This window comes from Anas acuta, chromosome 24, assembly GCF_963932015.1.
Source record: "Anas acuta chromosome 24, bAnaAcu1.1, whole genome shotgun sequence".
Taxonomy (NCBI): domain Eukaryota; kingdom Metazoa; phylum Chordata; class Aves; order Anseriformes; family Anatidae; genus Anas; species Anas acuta.
Window position 1 is genome coordinate 1,234,426 of NC_089002.1, and position 20,406 is coordinate 1,254,831.

General features: G+C 46.4%; 1 pseudogene; it reads right to left on the reverse strand.

Annotated features, from left to right (window-relative positions):
• Positions 1-2,434: 2,434 nt before the first annotated feature.
• On the reverse strand, positions 2,435-15,582 carry LOC137843874 (zinc finger CCCH domain-containing protein 11A-like; annotated as a pseudogene).
• Between the last annotated feature and the right edge of the window lie 4,824 nt (positions 15,583-20,406).

Genomic DNA, 20,406 nt, shown 5'->3' on the forward strand with positions numbered 1-20,406 from the left:
CCTAGCATTTGACAACTGATTCTGGACCTTGAATGGACGAAGCCATACTCTGCCTCTGAATAATGAGGCTTGCATAGAGAGAAAACCCACACTGCCTATAGGGACTCTGGCATAGCAGTGGGGTTGCTTCTTGATCCCCATCCCTCAACACAGAGACGCGTGGTTTTGTCCCAACATTAAGTATTTACAACAAATTCAACAAGCGCTTTTCCTCTGCCAGCAGCAAATGCCTGAGGGCCCCCACAGCTTCACAAATCATAGCGGGAAGAGCCTACCGTGCCGCAAAAAGTTCGGAAAATAATTCAAAATTGATCTGCTAGGGGAAAAAAAGAAATAAAAATCGATGGCTGGTGGCAGGGTACACAATACACCCGAATCTCAGCTCTGTCCTCCGCAGGGTCAGTGCCCACGCCCAAGCGCGATGCTGATGGCACCCGAACATTTGCTGTAGCAGGCAGCAGAGCCAGCAGCTCAGGGGAGCAACTTTTAAAACCAAGAGGCACTTAAACAACCCTTCATCGACCCCGTGACTGCGGCAGAGTCCCGACTGCTCGCCCCGGATTCCTCACACCAACAAAAAGCACCAACCAAAGCCTGGGGGAACTTTGGTACAGCACAAGAGAAGGGAGTGGGGGTAGCGGAGCCGCATGGCAGAGCTGCTGCTTTTCACCAGTTGATCATCCCTGATAACTGAAAGTAAGGCTGGGTGGCTGACCCCCACCCCCACTCCTGGCAGCAAGTTTGCTCCACAACACACTGGAATAACGATTCTGCTCCCTCCCACCCCTACAGCTTCATCATCTGACACGGGTACAGTCAAAACAATGGCATACACAAGTGTTATAAATGGCTCAGGATTCAAATTAGGATTAAATAAAAAAATAGGATTTATTAAAAGAATATAAAGGAATAGAGGTAAGCAAACAGCGCTGGGTGCACCGGGAGTCTCCGCTCCACCAGGACGCACACCAGTTACATCAAGCAGCTGATTTTTATGCACCTAAACTAATACATATTCATTACTACTTCTAAAAAAAAAAAAGATTATTATAATTAGCTTCTGGGGTCCAGTTCCTCCTACTGAAGCATGCGCCTCAGTCTCCTCTGGGGGTCTCTAGGGGTCTTGCATGCTGAAGGCTCGTAGTCTTCCTCTCACCCTTTGTACTCACTTGGCACTATTCCAAGTTTATGGAACACTCTCTGTACACTCTCTGCAGGTCTTGTCTCCCAACCGTCCTTCAGCTTCTTTTTTCTTCCTCTTAATCTCTTGGCCCCCCTGGCCAGATACCAAGGATCCTCATAGTATCCCATAACAGTCACTAGTTGTTATCAGTTGTTCTGAAACTCCCAGACATCAAACACAAACAGCTTTCTTATTTGACGCTTCACGAGTAATTAAAACATTCTTCCCCAGCCATTCACAGACACATCTATAGCAGTGTTAAGTTAATCTCGAAGAAGACAGGAAAAAAGGCTGTAACTGTTAGAAATAGAAGTCCGGAATAACAAAAGCAAACGGGTTCATAAATTTAAGGAGTCTTTTCTGAAGCCTTGATAAATTGACTAGAATGAGGGGGAGACTGGGACACACTGCATCTGTGGTTCAAGAATTAAATTGCCAGTGCAGGACCCAGAGGCAGACAGGATTCAAACAGAATTGTTCTTTATGGACACGAATTGTTAACACATTCCTCACACAAGTAAAAGTCAAGAGTTGACATAGTAACTCCAGGATTTGGGTATCAACTGTCTGAGAAATCAGAACACCGAAGCTTCACAATGTGCCCAACATCGAGTTGTGCCAAGGGGGGAGGAAGGAAGAAGCTTGACCTTTAAGCCTTCAGAGCATCGCTCCATCAGAAGATCGATTTGCAGCCACCGTGGCGTGCCAATGGAGATCTTTCTGTGCCAAAAGAAGTGCTTTGTCCTCTCGATATCGAAGGTAGCCACCTATAGTTACAGAACGGATGCACAAGACCTTAACTCTGACCAGCAGGGAAATTTAGGACAACTGAGAGCAGACCCTGCCAATTTCTACCACTTCGGACTGTGCTTTAAGTCTCATTGCAAAGCCTCAGTTAGAAAAAGGATCACCTCGGGGTATCCAACAAGAAGAACAGTTTTAATTTTTATTTTTTTTTTAAATATACCATAGGACTACGCGGTTCAACTGTCAATCATCTCAGAGTTCAAGGAGGAGGTCATCGTCGTCCTTCCCTGGGTCTAAGTCGATTCGGCTTCCAGTCTGCCACCTGAGATTTCCCAAAGTAGCTTCTCAAAATCTTCATCCGCAGATAAGGGCGCGTTCCCTGTGGAACGGGTATCCAACTGTGGTGGTTTTACCATGCTGGGCAGCTAAACCCCACAACCGCTCCCTCACTCCCCCTCCTTTAGATGAGGAGGGGGAGAAGTAAAGCAAAGAACAACTCAGGGGTTGAGATAAGGATAAATTAATTAAAGGGAAATAATAATAATAATTAAATAAAGACTACCATGAACTAAACAATTTAACTAAGGGGAAATAAAAAGGGAAAGGGGAAAAGGGAGGGGAAAAGGGAAAATAAAAAGAAAAAAATCAAAAAAAAAATCTTCATCTGCAGATAAGGGCGCATTCCCCGTGGAACTCAGCTGGCGTGTGCGTGCCTCTTCTAGCTGGGAAGAAGCTGAGGTCGAGGTCTCGAGATTGATCTCCATCTGCTCCTCAAATCTTGCCGGGCTTCCAAGACGCACTTCAGGTCTTGAGAGAGCAAGAAAGAACAATCAGGATATGCCATTTCTTAACGGGAAATCCCTTTTCTGCAAACCGCCTCTTAAAACTGTAGGCAAGCCCTCCTACGCTTCAATCTTACACAGGGATTGTTATCAATCCACCCAGGGCTACAACATTTAGAGCCCGATGTGTTACCAGCTACATTTTTCAGTCTGGGGGTTTATCCGTGAAGCCAGGCCACCTGGAGTTGAGGTGGCATTCTTGAGGACCAAAAGGCAGAGGACACTACTCCTCATCTATCACCTCACGAGGAAGAGGAACTTCACCTCCTCCTCGTTCAGGTATTCAGACAACCCAAGAAGTCACTGGAAAGCTGTGCTGACTTGCAGCATTTAAAGAAAGCCTAATTAAGCAATCCTGCTAGATTTCCTGCTAGAAAGTGGTTTCAGGTGACTTATTCCTTTGATGGATTTTGGCTTTAATTATCTCAGAACCCTCATTTTTTCCCACATGTGACAGAACGTACGTTTCCCTGGGGATATACACTGATCAAGAAAAAGAACAAGTTGGGGTTGTCACCTGTTTGGGGGATTTTCTTCAAGTCTGATGGCTGGGATGTGCTCCGGCACGTCTGAAACACCCTAGAAAGCAGCAAAACAGTATTTATGACACATGGGTAAAAGATTCCTTAATAGCTTTTTCCTCCACACTGCTTCTCCTCTGGCATTGCGGAGCCGTGGCCAAAATACAAAACCAAGGTGCTCCTGAAGAAAGTTCACATTCACCTGGACGTTACTCATGCTCTTGTGTCTTTTAAGAACATGGCATGAATGGACAAAATCCCCCACACCAGAGAAATCACAGCACCAGAGTACCGGTTAAAGAGTGCCATTCATCTCCTAAATACAGAAGGGTTCTACAAGCATCCTGGAGACAGCTCCCGGATTTAAAAGGAAACAGAAGGCCTGCAGAACGTTTGAGTTTTCCACCTTTTCTCCTAGAGGAGGGTAGAAATTTAACAAGGGATCCATCTCTGCATTAGCCCCTGGCCTTACCATGGCTGCTTTTTTGGCTGGAGGTCCCATCATGTCAGCAGCAAAGGCAGTCCGTAGTTCCACAGCTGCTACGGCAGAGGGATAACTCCCAGGTGCCTTACGTTTCAGTGCCTTCTTCTTGGGGAAAGTGACTTTCCCACCCGAAGGCTTCGCAGATGTCATCAAGTTGGCTAGAGTAAAAGGAAGAGAGAACTGATACAGTCTTGCTCCGCCTCAGGAAAAATCCAGGTTCTCTTCATCATTTCCACAGTCCTTCTACACAGTTAAATGCATTTGGCCAGCAGAATTACACCGCCATTGCCTGGATTCTCAGGAATGTTTTCCACATAGTAAACTCTGTCTACCAACAATCCATACAAAGGAACAAAGAAACCCAATAGCTACAGTAAATAATAATCCAGGACAAGGGAAACCTCAGACACATAGCAATCCTAAGTGCAAGCTGGGTTCACAAATCTAGACAGCTTTTATAGTTAAAGTCCTGCTCCCTCTAGGAAAGGAAAAAGCAGCAGTTAGAGTAGGACAAGAGTGTATGCAACTGTTGTACCAGCTTCCTCTCCCTTGCAGTGATGTCCCACAGTTAAGTTGTTCTACAACGTCCAAATTTGTAGTGTCATTTTCTAGTCTCCCGTTCCTTACCTAACATCTGGCTGGCAGGAAAAGAAACAAACTAAGAAAAAGAAAGTACACACTTCGCTTCGTAGCACTGCGTGGCAAAATGCACCCAGCCAGAGTTACAGCATGAGAATCGTCATCTTCTGTCTGTATTTCAGAAGACAACCTAAGGAACTCTTAACCTTCAACACTTACTTTTAGCTTCCTGGCCCTGAAATTGAGCTGCCACTTTCCCTGCTGGTTCAGTATTAAAGAAGCCAGCAGTAGATTTGACAGCAGCTTCCTCCTTCCGAAGCTTCTCTTGTTGTTCTCGCTGTTGCCACTTCTCCCACCGGCTCTCTTCAAAGCTCTTCTCTGGACATTTACGAGTTCCACTCTGCTGAGTGGGCTAGAAGGAAAGAAAAGTAGTGCATGAATAGGACAAAAAAAAAAAAAAATCCGTGCGTGGAGATTTCGTTAAGAAAATCTCATCAGCAATCCCTCCAAAATGGTCTTGATGTGGAACAGCATATTAATATCCTTCAGGTTACTGTTGTTGTTTTTGGTTTTGTTTTTTTTTCCATAAAATTCTGCATGTAACAAGAGCCATGCTTTACTATGGACACAGTCTCGCATATCTGCAATATCCACTATGGCAAGCTTCTTTAGACAGCTAGGGTGTTCTGCTGTACATCTATTTATCACATTCTTTTTAAGCAGCAGAAAGTCATACAAGTTCCCCTATACAGTATCCACTGACAGATTGATTTCCTTCAACACAGAACTCTGGCCTTCCGTATTAAATCCTTCACGTCTGACAGCTCAAGTCAGTAAGAACAAAAAGAATTCCCTCCACGTTAACCGTGTAGATTTCAGCTGGTGCTAACAGGGTTTCTTTGTTGCTGTGGTATAAACAGACTGATTCCAAGTTTGGGGATTACAGAGTTGTCTGGAAATGCTGCTGGCGATAGGATTTAGACTGCTCTGCAGCTCCTACCAGGTGCTGAAGGGTAAGAACACACTCAAGAGGGTGGCACACGGTGAGTAACCAAACTTGGCAGAATTATCAGAAATTGTACGAATGGATGTGTGTCTTCACAGAGGACTCACCTGTACATCAGCTACAGAGGAAAGGGTAGGAAAAGGCCGGTTCAATTTCACTGCCTTCTTTTCTTCTTTTTCAAGTGCTTTAAAAAAAGACAAAAAAAAGTTTTGTCAACGGCAGAAATAAAGAAAGCTGGGTACTTGTTTCCTTTGTGCATTTGTGCATCCTCGTGTCCCATGAGAGAGAGAAAGGCTACAATGTGCAATCCATTCGCCCGGACAGAGCGAGCTGCTTCTTGGACTCACCCTGAATTTTGCTCTTGCTAGGGGATTCTCCTGCTTTTTTCTTCTCTTCTACCAAGCGGTTATTCTTTTTTTCAGACAAGGCTTCAGGGAAAGTTTTGATGCGACCTGCACGAGCAGGTCTTGCCCCTGCGCTGGAATCTTCAGTTTTACCATGCCCTTCAGCCTCGCCTTTGGCTTGAGTTTCGCGTCTCCGAAGAGCTTTCTCACGACGGATTTCCTCCAGTGTTTTCACACGGATCTCTCCCATCGGCTTAGCAGCCTTCCCTGTCATCATCAAGAAATGAGGAGAAGCACCAACATTTAAAAAGAGTCCAGCAATATTTTAAGTCTCCAAAATTTGTCAGAGCACTAAGGAAAACTAATCTGGAGTGTTCCCAATAATGCATCTTAGAACAATATCCTTAGAACAACATTCTCCTCCTCCTCTGAGCCACTTGTATTTTGAAGACCAGCCCTACCCAGAGAGAACTGCTACACAGAAATGCTGCTTTACTTTAGTACTTTTTCAGACTGCATTTCAAATTCCTGTTCCTGGCAGTGGTTCTATTCTAATGGTACGTAACGGTTCACAGAAGCAGCTAAAAACCTTGACAAGGCACAAGTAGAAAAGAAACACACACCTAGAGCCAGATTTCTGATAGTGGCTGTCAGAAGAGCTTCAGCACTCAAGCAAGAGGCATCAGTTCTTTGTTTTCGTTTACATTAGTTTTTAGGGATGGATGAAAGCAGTCCAAGTTCATGGAAAGGAAGGAGGAGAAAGCATATTTAATATCTAGCTGTTACCTCTCTCAGTGCTGGTCTGTTTAGGAGGTAATCCCAGCCTGTCCTTCAGAGACTTGGCAACTTGAACTGCAAAACAGAAACAGAACGAATTAGGGAGGCTGCATAATGTCAACTTCAGGTTCACAGTTCAAAACAAGACAGGAAAGGGAACTTTGAATCCCAGTGATTACGACCTCAGCCAACATGCAAAAAGAAACATCACTGGAAAAGGACAAACAGAAAGACTAAATACAAAACCCAGGAATCCAATCCAGATGCCCGTTTAGTACCTGGATCTCTCTTGGGGGCTTTGTCAGCATTTCCCGGAGCCTCTACCTTCTTCCCCAGCCTTTCAGCAAGGCTGCGCTTCACTGGAACGGTGCTTACATCATCTTCAGAGAAAACAAGGAATATTGTAAGAACTTTTCTTTGCAGGAAGGTTTGAGAACAGTCAACAATAAGCTTCTATTTTTCAAGCATATTTTCATAGAATTGCCTTTCAGCTGCTAAATGATTTTTTTTATTTTTTTTTTTGCCATTTCTGCAGTCAACACAGATCTCCACTGCAATGTATTTTCCTTTCATACCTCAAAAATACTCTTTACTGCAGTCATATATAGAAGGCAGCACCTACGTAAAAGCTCATAAAAAGTTCTTACCTGCGGAGGCTTTCCGTTTTCCTTGTCTATCAGCAAGATCTAGTCGAACCACAGGTTCCTCCCCTAAAACAAAAGGGATTTTTTTTTCTATTTCACAGAAACCAGTAGCCAACAGAAATATTATCCTGTTAGCCCATGTCCCAAAAAACCCAGTCAGACACTGTTTTGACAGCTAAACCACATAAACTCATATTTTAACTATAATTAACATAGAAAAAAAATATTACGAGTCTCAGTGCTTCCTCCAAATTCCAGCTGAGATAGTAGAGCGTGAATCTGAGTCTGCTTGACAGCTATACTTTGTGCAGAACAAAGCTGCATAAGCAAGCAGAATATTATTAGGTACAAATGCTGAGAAATAGTCCTTTCTAAGGTGAATGTCTACGAGTAAAAGTACTTCCACGCTTTTTTCCCTTTAAAAGGCATTTGCACAGCTCTAAACAATTTATACACAAACTCCTGTCATACTGTGTCCACACCTGCCACTGTCAGCCTCTTTAATGCTTCAGAAATTGCTTCTTATATAGCACTGTCTTCTACAGCTCTTTCTTCTCGTTACTCTTCTGTTTTTCAGTTACCCCCCTATTGAACTCCGAAGTAGAATACACTAGGACAAAACATCTAGGACTCTAGATTCTCTCTGCAGCTTTAACTACTACACAACACATTGCTCTTCAGACAGGAATAAGAAATTTCCTTCCTAGTTTCACATAGAACTTTACACAACAGACCAGCTAAAGCAGGAGTGGTTCTAAGCTTTCCTCCAACGTTTCAGGTTCTGTCCACTGACTGCCAGACAAAGCCACCAGTGACCTGGCCAGACTGCCTGCCCTATCGCTAGTCAGACCTCGGGTCATCTGTGATTTCTACATTCATGTACAGCACAGATTCCTTCAAGAACCAAAGATTTAACACAATCATTTACAGCAGAAATTCCTTCCAAGAACCAACACATGCTCACCATCATCATCTTCATCATCATCTGCAGCATTGATTACAACTGGAGGGTGTGTAGGGCTTGGGACATTTTCAGAGTTTTCCACTTTCATCACCCCCTTAGCTGTGGAGAGGGATTTGACTGGACAGAAAGTTTCTTTTGCTGCAGTGACATCTGAGCCACTTTCAACTCATCGTCCGCGGACTCAGGCGGACTTGGCAGTGTAGCTAGAGGAAGAGGAGGATCATCGGTAATATGGCAGTTTAAAACTTTGACCACAATGCAAAGAGATGGTAGGAAAGGCAGATAACCCGCACAGACAACGAATTCAGCATCTCCTTTTGCCCATCCCATCACTGTTTACACCGGGAACAACAACACATCTCCCTACCACCCAGCAAAAGATGAAACAACAGGAAGCAAACTGCAAGGCAAACATCACACAAAGCAAAGAGAAGCCGAGCACGAAAGCAGAAAACAAACACCAGCAGTACACTCGGTTTAAGTGACCACCTATGACTGCAGACCTTTTCCTGCACTCACAAATGAACAGTTACCTGATGCCCCCTACAGGATTGGCACCCACGAAGTAATACTCAAAATTAAGTCTTCAGCGCTTAAAGAAGAAGGACCTAAACTCACTCTTGCTTGGTGGTAAGAATTGTCCATCGATGTAACGTCCCTTTGCATGATGAAAAGCACAGTTGGCTTTCTGACAGCCTCCCGGCTGGTTCTCCCAGTAGCAGGGAATCTCACTGCGCTTTTTCTGAAGACAGAAAGAAAGAAAAGCTCGTGATAACATGCACCTGAGGCTTGCAAAGAGATGCGCAGCTCCAGATCATGACAGCTGTCACAACACAGTGCTGAAACATCATTCCAAAGGTCAGTTTCTCAGTTAAGTGTAGTATTTCTGGGCATATTCACAAAGTTTGCATAAGCTGCAACCACTATGCACATTTAGATTTGTCATCATTCAGTTTGAGAAGACAGGCACTCGCAGACATCAGTTGAGGGTGGGTTAAACTAATACACCTAGGATTATACTAGGATTATTCAGGGGGAAAAAGAACATCCGAAATTGCCTAGGTTAACCCTGTCTAGAACTACTTCTTGGAGACTTAGTTCTTCTGCACCTTTAACTTTCCCCACTTCCTACCCCAGGCAGCTAGAACAGCGTTAGCTGAAGGACTGTGGCTCAGAAGAGACCCAATAGTTCCTTATCAAGCCTGCTCCCATGAGGATAGAACAGCCTGTTTATTACCCCCCTGCTCCAGCAGGTTTTAGCAGTCTATTTAACAGCTATTCTGCATCTGTTGAGAAAACTGTCAGCATCTAATAATCAAAACACATATATATCTTGCTAAGACATACCTAAGGCATTGATTTTATTTCCCTCTGCTTCCTCCCACCCCCTCTCTTGGTAAGAGAAACCAGTATGATTTGGAAGCAAACGAATCTATCCTGCAAAAGCACCATCAGTACACCTAGGGCACTGAAAAAGGCTTTTGTTGATTTCTTTTGAGAACACATCGTTAGGCACTCACGTCAATTTCCATGTGTCTGAATCGGCAGACATTCCTGAAACAACGACCCTCCTGCCACAGCTTGCAGACCGTCTCATTGCCCAGAGCAGCTTCGCAGTGGCGGTAGGCACATTTGTCTCCCTGGAACCAAAAGGAAACCAACAAGGAAAAGAGAGTACAGCCTCAAAAATGGCCATGCTGCTGCCTAATGTTGCTACAACTGAATTCAGAATCTATCTGGTTCTCAAGTTAACCACAGACCAGTGTGCTTCCTCCTCCTAATCTACTCCTTCCTGAAAAAACTGGGGAAACAAAGCAAAGCAAAGGAAAGCCAGCCATACCTTGGTACAGGTAGAATAGAAATAGAAGTAGCAATCGTCTCCTTGTTTAGACATGCCGACGAGTTCTGCTAACAAGCTCGGCTTCTCTCCACAGGGACTTCCTCTGCTCTTGGAGAGAGCTGTCTTCACCCTTGCTTGGGCTGAAAGTCTTCTACTGGCTTGTGATCAGTGAAATCTGCTTTTTAAAAGTAACCCTAAAGAAAGTAACAAGCGAAAAATAATGAGGAACAAACAGTTTTCCAGCTTTCTTCAGTTGATCAAATCAAGTTATCAGTCTCTCGAAGAGAGCAAAGCCTTTTTCCCAAATCCTGGAAATACACACCAACAGGTGTCATAAGCTTTGCCTTTGCTGAAGGAAGATAAATAACACAAAGAAAATCTGTCTAGTTTGTTTTACAGGCTTGTCTTTCTCAGTATGGAACAAACGGACCTCCCTGCTCTAACTTTGCAGTTGGCTATTCTGCCTTTGTCCTGGAGAGAAGAGCAAGAAAGGGACAAATCTATTTTTGCACTCCAAAAACGCATTAGAGGAGGATTATCACACCTACCTAAGGGTACTTCCTTGTTTGTTTATAAAGCACCAAGTATTTCTCTTGGACAGTCTCTGTTGCTGGCTTGTTTTGTGCCTTCCATTTCTAGTAAAGATATTCAAGATGCTTACCCCTTGTTTTTTTTTTTGTTTGTTTTTGTTTTTGTTTTTTTAAAGAACAGTGGAAGTGGAGAGTCGGATGACAAGCAAGAACAAACACCAGAAACTCCTTGTTCTGCCCCTGCTTTTTAATCAGCCAGCATCACCCCGGCTGCAAAACAGCCTCTGCTGATTTACCTGCTTGTTAAAGCACCCCACAGGCTGCAAGTGCGGTGTGCTAGGTGTCAAGTTCTATTTAACGGTGCACAGGGAACCATTCATCTTCCCACAGTCGAAGCACAGAACAGCCTCTTGCTAACAGAACTCATCCCTGCTGCTGCAAGAAACCTCATGGCCTGCAGGAAAACCTCAAGCTAAGAGTTCCAAAGCAAAAGCAGAAAACGCATGATTTGTACTCTTTATATTGGAGGGAATTCTAGCTGCTAAACGCTGCCTACATCTGAGGGCACGTTCTGTGGCTGGGGGGAAGGACACTCAACACCCACTGACAGCAGGAGTGCAAAGATGCCAGCCAAGAAGGCAAAGGTTAGAGCTGAACGCTGCCTCAGCTTCCTCCAGCAGCCAGCTGGGGGTCACCTTTCACCACGCTCTGGGAGACTCTGAGCCCCGAGTTACCGCAGCCGCCAGCTACAGCTGCTCCTTGCTGGCCCAAACTATTGGAAGAGTCTTCAAACTTCAGGGACCTGTTTTATGTTTCTGCAGCTGTCAAAGAACAATCCTGAACCGAGCCACTCGTCTGATCAGACAGTGCTTCGGCACGGATTTCTCTTTAGCTTGACACATCAAGGTGAAGAGGAATCGATTCTTGCAAGCACCCTCTCAAGCAGGGATCTAATAAGGTGACCAGAACGACAGATCTGTTGTGCAGATCTGAGCACGTCACTCTGCAGGGAATCACTTTCAAGCCTAAGATGTTTCACCCATCTCCCTGCCCCAGAGCGACACAAGTAAAGCTCTGAAGCAATTGCTAACCTGTTCTCAGTGCTCACGAGTCCCAAATCACTACTTTTACAATATACAAACCATGGCAGCTGGCACCTAGTTGGCACACGGTGACACTGCACACGTTGGCAGTGTCGTCAGGAGCTGGAAAGTCAGGGCTGAGGGGGTTAAGGGAAACCCACACATCAGTTTAGCAACTTGGCTCCCGTAGGATACTTCCTACGGCGGGAGTTTTAGCAAAGCCACTCAGAGGGACCTGCTGGCTAATTAAAACGGGACTTCTGCTGGAGCAGTCAGAAGGCAGCAGGGTCTCAGGAGATATCCAGTGGGCATCACTGTCAGTCTGTGGCAGTTTGGGGTCCAGCTATCAGTGGTTATGTGTGGTTTTCTCTGCTTCACTTTCTCCAAAGCTGTGAAAAAATATTTCTGTTACAGCACTCTACAGTCCCACGTTACGGATGGAACCGGCTGCATCAACTTCCAGTACGACGGTGTTGGAAAAAGGTGCCTTTGGTGGTCAGGAGCACAACAGCTCTGCTGATGTGTTATTTAAGTGTGTTCTTACATCTGAGTTTCCTCCTAGCAGCATGTAGCTGAGGGGGTCCAAGTTTCCCAGGTAAGGTTTATGTTTTTTCTCCTACCAAGCACCAGCTCAGTATACAAAGCTCTGTTAATAACACCCAAGCATGCAGATGTTAAACTGAAACTGCTTTTCAACCTATTTGTTGTTCCGAAAATAGCTTAAGACACCATCTTCACAGGGTCAAAATTCACATGGAAGTACAGAAAAACCCAGAAGCGCTTCCTGAGCTTCAGTTTACCAACAGCACCATCGGATTTAGATCCTGGCCTGGCAGCCAGGATGCAGGGTCTGTAAGCATTGCTGCCATGTGGAAGTGCCAAGGCAGGTTTCTGGCCTGCCCTGACTAAAATACCTGTTTTTTTAATACAAACAGCGTGCCAGGTACGCTGTAATGCCAATGTGCCAGGTCAATAGAGGATGTCAAACAACAGAGGCGTTTATCCTCATTTCTGGCATGAAAACACTTTTAACAGCATTCTTTTCACGAAGAAACCCCTCTCTGTCTTCTCCAATGCTCCAGGATCTGCTGCAGCTGCAGCAGCCGCGCTGCTACAACCCACATCTTTGCCAAATCTTTTCAAGAATTGTGCTTTACCTCGGCAATGTTGAGGTCACTCCTCTTCCTCCTCCAGCTGAGGAAGCAGCTCGCTGGCTCTGCCACACCGCAGGTGCGCAAGCGAAAGCTGGGAACACAGGAGTCAAACTCTCAGTGCTCACGAAGCCACCAGGGCAGAGGGCTGACACAGAGGCACCCCGCATCCGCTCTCCCTCCCCGCTGCGAGGCTCGCAGCAGCCCCGACCCGAAGCGCACACAATGCTTCGCATGGTGATGTCACCGCTGATTCTGAGGCCCCAGGTGAGGATCTGCCTCACCACTCTCAACGTTGGTGTTGGGTTTTGTTGGTTTTTTTCTTTTAAACATTCACAGCTTATGGGAAACCATCAGGTAAACCACAGATGGCTAGGGAAGAAGTCCCACACGAGGGAAGTCCGTGCTTTTCTTCCAGGCAGTGGCACGTGCTTTAACACGCCGCGTTCGACAAAGCAGCTCTCCCCGTTTTGCTCAGTGGCAACAGGCACGACTGCAACGCACACAGGTGGAGGCAGCACCTGCAGGTCCCAAACCCTTAACCGGTTTGTAGAGAGCACCAATTTTTGAAGTAGTGGTTTTCCCTTAATCCATAACCCCTTCTTGCCTTTATTTATATCGGGTGGCTCTCCTCTATTTTCCTCCTCAGTGTCTGAGCAGACACTGGGAATCCTTTCGGGAGGAAGGGCACTGCTGAAGCTCCTACATCTACTCTCCGAGACAAGAGAGTATGTTAAAGAATACGGATTTCCTTTCTTTTTCCTTTTTTAAATACAATTTCTGAAATCAACGCTGCGGCCTGGCAGCAAATACCTACGGGACTAAAAAGGATTCCTCATCCTCACTGTAACGTTGTAGTTAGCCTCCCAACGAACCCATCTCCCCAGGAAGCGGCCGTTTGAGATGGGAAGGGGCAGAGCAAGAGGAAGCTCTCCTTAGCCTAGCTCTTCTCCCAACACCACCTCGCCACCCAGCACCAAATTCAATTCACCTGCTCCGCCCGATCAGTCGAACGGGCGTCCGACGCTGGCACACGCCACAGCGGTGGTTCTGACGTGGCTTAAATCACCTATCCGCAGAATATCTTGGGTCCGTACGCTCCAATAACGCAGTAGTTGAGAAATAACGCCCAGAGCTCACACTCTGAGTGCAGCCCAACAGCACCGAAGCACCGGTAGGCTAAACATTCCCAACCTGGCAACAAGGCTGACCCAAGCAACAGCACGGAACCCTTCTGCCCCTTCAGCGTGGACATCAGCGTAAGGAAACACAGACCTCCTTGATCCAAATTTTAAGCGAGAAACGCAAAAGGTCACCCAACAGGGTTCTTTTCAGCAAGCTAAAGGAGAAATTAAGGCGACAACCGGGTGCATCCAGAGTTAGTCAGATCCTGAAGGCAGTTCCTTGGGGGAACGGAGGAGCAATGCGCCAGATGAGGGCTGCGTTACAGCGCCCCCCTTAGAGGCACTGCTACAGAAGGAAGGCAGAAGGTTGGAACTCAAAATAACTCGCAAGGCGCCCGTTAAGGGGGAAATCTTTCATTTTTTTCTCAGCAGAACCTCCCCACTCCCCCCTCCCCATGAAGGCAGCCCGGGGACTCTTTGCTTCCTTAGGGAGAGGGCAGGGTGGTGGGACAGATGGCCAGAGGGCTGGATGGATGGACAGACAGCCGGATGGACGGCCCAGCAAGGCCTGAGGAAGGGCTCAGGAGCGGGAGGGAAGGGCAGGGCGAGGGGAAGGGCGGCCCCGGGCCTGACAGGGGACCTTGGGCCTAACCCCGGGCAGCAGCTCCTGCCTCACAGGGCCCAGAAGGGGCTGATACGGGGGGAGGGAACACCCCAGCCCCCAGCCCTGCCTCCAGGCCCTGCGGCCTGCACCCCCCCCCTTCCCCTCCCTTCAGGGCACCCTGACCCGACCCGCAGGGCCCGGACACGAGGCCTGCTCCCCCTCAGGGCAGCGGAGGGGAGCCGGGCCGGGCAGGAGGCCTTTCCCCCGCCCCCCGCTGCTCTATGAAGGGCTCTAGTTACCGGCGAGCAGGGATTTTTACCGATCCTGGCCGGACAACGAAGACTACTTATTAGAGAAGTACAATTCTTTTTTTTCCTTGTGATAACTTTTCTTGACCAAAAAACAGGATTGTGAATGAGGGAAAACGAAAGATGTAACGTGGGGACGTGTGGATACTCACGATGATGCAGCCTTCTATCCGCATGTTCACCTGCTCATAGAGCCACACCTGGATCCTCGACATCTGCAGAACAAAGGAGGAGAGTAAGTCGGGCCACAAACACTGAGCAGTTTTGTTCTCTCATGTGTTCAGAAATACCTGCTAGCCACAGCCACGACAGCTCCCAAACGCTCCAAGGAGCAACTCTCAGGGGCAGTTTCAATGAGCAATCCGACGTTTTAGCGTTATACCATCGGGTGAATGCTACACGTTTGGTGAAGAACACGTTTCCAGTCACAAGGGAACACCCCTGCACGCCCGGCTACACGAGGGGGAAACGCCGGGCTCCTCGTGCCCACCAGCATGCCGCACAGCTCTCCATCCCCCACAAACCCGTCCCGGGACACGGCCAGGAGCCGAACTCACCGAGGGGAATCCCCAGACCCTCCCCACTCCCCCCACACCCCCCAAATCCCCATCCCCGCCCCCTCCCCGCGGTACTCACGTTCTGCAGGTAGCGGAAGATGAGGTTCTGGGGCGCTGCGTTAAGGGCTCAGCACGGGGACGACAGTTCCGGGCTCGGGACAAGGCCCCAAACCCCACAACGAGGCCTCAGGGCCCCGGGACAAGGCCTCAAGGCCCGGGCCGAGCCCCCAGGGCCCCAGATCCGAGCCCCCTGAGGTCCGAGCCGCCCCCCACCCACCTCCCCGCCACCCCCCAGCCGCAGCAAGGATACGATGGGCTGCACCATCACCTTCCGCACCTTCTGCACCTTCTGGCCCTGCCCGCGGTACCCCATGGCCGCCACCGCCGGAAGCCGCTGAGGGCGGGCGGGAGCGCGCGCAAGGGGCGCTGGGATGCTGGAGGACCGCTGGGGGGGGCCGCGTCTCTATGGTCGCAGGTTTATTGGAGGGGGGGCATTAAATAGATAACAAATATATAAAAAAAAGGATAAAATATGTAAATTATGTACAGGAGCAATGGCGCACGCGAAAGCCCAGCACCGCAGGCAGAAGAGGCGAAGGCTGATGGTAGAACAGGGCTTGGGGTGAAGGGAAAGCGAGGGCAGCTGGGCGCAGTCTCTGAGCTCTCCTCCTCCTGATTTTGGTTTTTTGATTAAGGAGGCATTGGGGAGGCATTGGGGAGGCAAGGACAATCCCCAGACAAGGACCGTATATCTCGAAACAAGACACTGGAACTCATGATAAGGAAGCGGCAGACGGACAGAGAAACAAATGGAAGGACTATAAATCTCAAAACTGGACATTGGAATTCATTATAAAGATACAACAACTGGAAGAATTAGCAACAACCAGCGCTTGCAATTAAGAAACATGCCAGCTCAGCAGATTCCTGACCAAAGGTGAAAAGTACACTGTGAGGAAGGCTCGGGGTCTTCCTCCCAAAGCCCCCTGCCCACGTCCCAAAGCCCCCTGCCCACAATTCTTGGGAGGCTCTACGCAGGCGCAAGGTGCCAAAAGGCAAATTAGCATGAGAAGCGAGGGGAGGCGGGGATAGGTAATGAATATGTATAGGCGCTTGTAGAATATTGAGAGCTTGATTGTAGAAATTCAAGACTGCTTTCCGCTTTGGGTATGCACGATAGGTGGAGAGATCCCCCGTGCATCCAGCGCTGCAATAAAGAATATACCACTTCAAGGAATTTCGGCTTCGATCCTTGAATCAATCTGGCACCCCAGATGGGACGACCTCTCTGCCGGACCGCAGGACCCGCTGGGGACAGGACTCCCTCGGGTACCCCCGGGATTTCCCGGAGGGACTCCTCGACTCACCGGATCACTGCGGAGGCAGACAAGGACCCCATCATTGTGAGTGAGTATATTCTTTATTCTGGTTTGGTTTTCTGGTAGACCGGTCGTCTGGAACTGTCTGTAAGTCAGCAGGTGATCTTCTGCGAGGCAGTGTTTGGTATATACTTTGTGGTTAGCACCATAAGTATATGTTTGGGGACCTTAAGGAAGGAGCTCGCTTTAAGGTCCATCTGGAATTGTGTTGCCTATTTCGGTTTTCTGACTCATGGAGTGTGGTATTTAACTCTGGTTATTGTTACTGTGATTTTGGCTATATTCTTGGTGATAATAGTAGGTTCGTGGCGTTGTTATAAGAAAGATATCATTACGGTGTTACATATTTCAGTTTTCTGACTTATTGCATGTGGAATTTGACTCTGATTATTGTTATTGTGATTTTGGCAATATTCCTGGTAATAGTAATAGTTTCGTGACATCGCTCTTGAAAGATACCTGCGTGCCCACATTTTTGTAAGTGATACGTGTATTCTGAAAGTGTGAACTGGAAAATGGGGGGGCAAACAAGCAGTGAAATTTTAAAGAAAAGTGCGTTAGGATGTGTTTTGAGTCACTGGAAGGATATTGGAGGATCTGCCGGTGGAAGTGTGAACAGGAAAACATTGATAAAATATTGTAATCAATGGTGGCCGCTTTATAAGCTGGAATGTGGAGAAAAGTGGCCCCTAAGTGGAACTTTAAACTCTAATGTTTTGCTACAGTTAATGTTGGTTTTGAGAAGGAGAACAGGATGAAATGTTGTATGCTGATGTTGTTTCAGCATCTTGGTGGGAAAAGGTACGGAATTAAGTTGGCCCCTGACTGAGCCTTTGATGTTGGCATTAGAGAAGCACAGGCTGGAGAAAGATAAAGGAAGTGTTAAAAGGGTTGTTGAAAGTGTTAAAGGTGTTTGAAGTTGAATGAGCAGGGAAAGAGGATGTAGGAATGTTAATAGTTCTGCCTCTGCTCTAGGCAGAGGTCTTAAAATCATGGGTGTTAGCCCTTTGGGGCAAAGGGATCACGATGGGTCCGAGAGAGAGTTGTTATGGAAACAGAAAAGCAGTTAACTCTTAAAACAACCTGAGTTCATGTGCGAGCTCAGATTACCGATGGGACCGCTCAGGGAACTGTGGACAATTGCATTCCCCTGACCGACCCCACTGAGACCCTAATCATCCCGAAAATTATGAACGGCTAAGTAAATACTAAAATCTGGATGAATTGGGAATTGAGAATATGCTTCCAACAAGGTCTAAACGAAACCCCTATGGAATTTTTGGACCAGCTCTGAAATGTAATGAAAATAAATAAATAAATAAAACAAAACGGTTTGGACCTGGCTTCGGAGGACAAATTGACTAGCCTTTTTCTAGGGTAATCATTGGTCCCTGATTTCAACAGGAATAACGGGGACCTGGGGAAGCTATCCTAGCGGATCCTCCACTGGTTATAATGAAGCTAGGGGAGGAATGGAAGTGAAATTTCTTATTGATATGGGGCAACGTATTCAGTTCTAAATCAAGCATTAATGCCTTTACAGAATGATTATGTTAGGGTAAAAGGTGTAACTGAAAAGGCTTATTTTTGTGAGCCTTTGAAGTACAAGTTAGGGAAACAATGGGGCATACACAGATTTTTATATATGCCTAACTAACTCCCCATGGGCACTCTTAGGTAGAGATTTATTAGAGCAATTAGGAGCAGAAATTGTCTTTGAAAAAGGGAAAATGGAATTAAGAATAGGAGAAGAACAACTAATAAACGTGTTAAGCTTGGCACTAATACAAACTGACCCTAAAAGTGAAATACCTTTAGAGATCACAGATCAAGTATGTCCAGGAGCTTGGGCTACCGAAGTCCCTGGAAGAGCTAAAAATGTGACCTTAATAATTATTAAATTAAAGCCAGGAGAGAAACCCATTAAGGTTAAGTAATATCCTTTGAGGATAGAAGATAGGAAAGGAATTAAAGAGATAATTGATAAATTTTTACAGTATGGATTATTGATTGAATGCGAATCAGAATACAATACACCCATATTGCCAATTAAAAAGGCAGATGAAAAAGCTATAGGTTAGTTCAGGATTTGAGGGCCATAAATAAAATCACCGAGGATATACATCCAGTAGTGGCAAACCCTTATACTTTGCTGACTAAATTAAAGAATAGTCAAGTCTGGTGTACCGTACTGGATTTAAAAGATGCCTTCTTCTGCCTAGCCTTAGCCACAGAAAGCCAAAACCTATTTGCCTTTGAATGGGAAAATCCCGATTCGGGCAGAAAGACGCAGCTGACATGGACAGTACTACCTCAAGGATTCGAGAATAGCCCCACTATTTTTGGAAACCAATTAGCAAGGGAACTCGAAACTTGGATGCCTCCAGACACTGAAGGTGCTTTGTTACAATATGTAGATGATCTCTTAATAGCTACCGAGACTAAAGGGAGTTGCATTCAATGGACTATAAGTCTTCTTAATTTTCTGGGTTTAAATGGATATCAAGTCTCTTGACAGAAAGTCCAGCTGGCTCAACAAAGTGTGACCTATCTGTGTCGTGGTTTAACCCGGCCGGCAGCTAAACACCACACAGCCGTTCGCTCACCCTCCCCCCTCCCTCTCTGGGACGGGGGAGAGAAATGGAAAGTGAAGCCCGTGAGTTGAGATAAAGACAGTTTAATAAGACAGGGAAAATAATAATAACAAAAATAATAATAACAATAATAATAATAATGATACAATAGTGATAATATGAAAGTAATAATAGTATGTACAAACAAGTAATGCACAATGCAATTGCTCACCACCCGCTGACCGATGCCCAGCCTAACCCGAGCAGTCCGGCCCCCTCCCCCCGGCTAGCCACCCCTATATATTGTTTAGCATGACGTCAGATGGTATGGAATACCCCTTTGGCTAGTTTGGGTCACCTGTCCTGGGTCTGTCCCCTCCCAGCTCTTCCTGCACCCCCAGCCTGCCCGTTGGCAGGACAGAGCAAAAGGCTGAGATGTCCTTGGCTTAGTATAAGCACTGCTCTGCAACAATTAAAGCATTGGGGTGTTATCAGCACTCTTCTCATCCTAAGCCAAAACACAGCATTCCACCAGCTACTAGGAAGAAAATTAATTCTGTTCTAACTGAAACCAGGACAATCTGGGATTTGAAATTTCAAACAACTAGGAACTGAGCATAAGGAAGTCATTTGCCGGACTTCAGAACCTCAAACGGTAAAGGAGCTACAAACCTTTTTAGGAATGACAGGTTGGTGTCGCCTTTGGATTTATAATTATGGACTATTGGTAAAGCCTCTATGTGATTTGATAAAGATTAACCAGTCAAAGTTAGTCTGGACTGGAGAAGCACAAAAAGTCTTTAAACAACTTAAACAAGAATTGATGAATTTAAAATATCAAGCAATATTAGTAGAACAAGATGATGTGGAAACTGTGGTCACTAACATCGTAAATCCAGCTTCTTTCCTTAGTAGAACTCTGGATGAACCCATAACCCATGATTGTATAGAAACAATGGAGACTGTGTATTCTAATCAACCCGATTTTAAGGAAGAATCTTTAGAAGATGCTGACGAATCTTGGTATACTGATGGAAGCAGCTTTGTGAAACAAGGACAATGTAAGGCAGGGTACGCCATTACAACCACTCAACAGGTAATCGAGTCCAAACCATTACCCCCTGGGACATCCACCCAGAAAGCAGAGATAATTGCTCTTACGTGAGC